Source organism: Schistocerca americana, chromosome 6 (assembly GCF_021461395.2).
Source record: "Schistocerca americana isolate TAMUIC-IGC-003095 chromosome 6, iqSchAmer2.1, whole genome shotgun sequence".
In the NCBI taxonomy this organism is placed as follows: domain Eukaryota; kingdom Metazoa; phylum Arthropoda; class Insecta; order Orthoptera; family Acrididae; genus Schistocerca; species Schistocerca americana.
Window position 1 is genome coordinate 249,117,894 of NC_060124.1, and position 1,870 is coordinate 249,119,763.

The window sequence follows — 1,870 nt, forward strand, 5'->3', positions numbered from 1 at the left end:
GTTGTGGCTACGGTGTTTTTCGATTCCGAAGGACTCTTGCTTGTGGACATCATGCAAAGTGGAACCACCATAAATTCTGATGCATATGTGCCGACACTGAAGAAACTTCATGCTCGACTGAGTCGTGTTCGACCACATCGGCAAAAGCTCGATGTTTTGCTGTTGCACGACAATGCACGGCCACATGTCAGTCAAAAAACCATGGAAGCGATCACAAAACTCGGATGGAAAATTCTTAAACACCCGCCTTACAGTCCTGACCTGGCTCCATGTGACTATCATCTCTTTGGGAAATTGAAAGACTCTCTTCGTGTAACAGTGGCTCCAACAGGTTGGTCCAGAATTTTACCGTGCGGGTATATAGGCGCTGGTTCCAAGATGGCATAAGGCAGTTGAGAGGTATGGAAATTATGTGTAAATGAAAATATTGTTCCTAAAGGATGTATCTACACACTGTAAAACTATCAAACATGTAGAATAAAAGATGGATTTTAAAAAAATAATGTGCATTTCTTTTGGAGTGACCCTCGGATATTGCCAGCTTTCTAATTGAAGAACAGGCAGGTTTCCGCCCAGGGAAATCCTGCATAGATCAGGCTTTCAACTTAGATCAGTTTACTGAAGACTGTTTTGATAGGGGGCCTCCAACAGGAGTAGTATTCATTGACCCTGCTGCAGCGTACGACACAGTAAATCTAAGAACTCTCATCTCTAAAGTACATCGGGTGACAAACAATGACAGACTGGTAGACATTCTTACGACACTGCTGTTACATAGAAGATTGTTCGTCGAATTCCAACAAAAGAGAATTATATGAAGAAATGAGAAGAATGAGTTGACACAAGATAGTGTGCGGTCGCTAATGCTGTTTAACGTGTTTGCTAATGACCAATATGTCGGGGAAAGAACGAAACCTTTTATTTACGCAGATGATAGGGCAATTGCGTACTAAACAAAACCTTTTAACGAAATTGAGAATGGCCTGAGCGAAGACCTCAGAACGCTCACAAACTACTACAGATGTAATCTTTTAAGACTAAAAATCAACAAAACGCAAGTGTGTCTTTTTCACATTAGCAAGCGGGAGGCAGGAAAGGAGCTTCATATCGTCTGGAATGTTAGGTGCATGAACAGTGGCCCCATCCATCCTGTCTGGGTATCACTCTCGGCAGGACTTTAACGTATAAGAAATATATCGAGAAAACAGATGCTAAAATGGCGTACTGAACACACTGACATCTACAAAGTGAGGCGCCAATGCAGTCGTATTCGGTTCCACGGCACTCGCCACTGGCTGCCTGAGACCTGATCGGGTATTGCCCCACCCAATTGAAAAATACCATTCCTGAGCCTGAAAGAAAGGAACAAACAGATGAATGACGAGCGTCAGCCGCAACACAACTATCAAACCGTGCCCAGAAGGCTTAAATCTAGACGAAGTTTCGTTTACTCATTGCAACCAATTCGAACTTCCATAAAATCATTATGGCAAGAAGAATATCCAGAAGCCCTTATCACTAAGGTGGCAGCGGCCTTGCCGCAGTGGATACACCGGTTCCCGTGAGATCACCGAAGTTAAGCGCTGTCGGGCGTGGCGGCACTTGCATGGGTGACCATCCGGGCCGCCATGTGCTGTTGCCATTTTTCAGGGTGGACTCAGCCTCGTGAAGCCAACTGAGGAGCTACTCGACCGAATAGTAGCGGCTCCGGTCAAAGAAAACCATCGTGACGACCGGGAGTGCGGTGTGCTGACCCCACGCCCCTCCTGTCCGCATCCTCAGCTGAGGATGACACGGCGGTCGGATGGTCCCGATGGGCCACTTGTGGCCTGAAGACGGAGTGCTTATCACTAAGGAAGCTCTACCCCAG

The 1,870-nt window shown here is 46.2% G+C and overlaps 1 pseudogene; it reads left to right on the forward strand.

Moving 5' to 3' along the window:
* The first annotated feature begins 1,525 nt into the window (after positions 1-1,525).
* LOC124620496 lies at positions 1,526-1,642 on the forward strand (annotated as a pseudogene).
* The last annotated feature ends 228 nt before the right edge of the window (positions 1,643-1,870 follow it).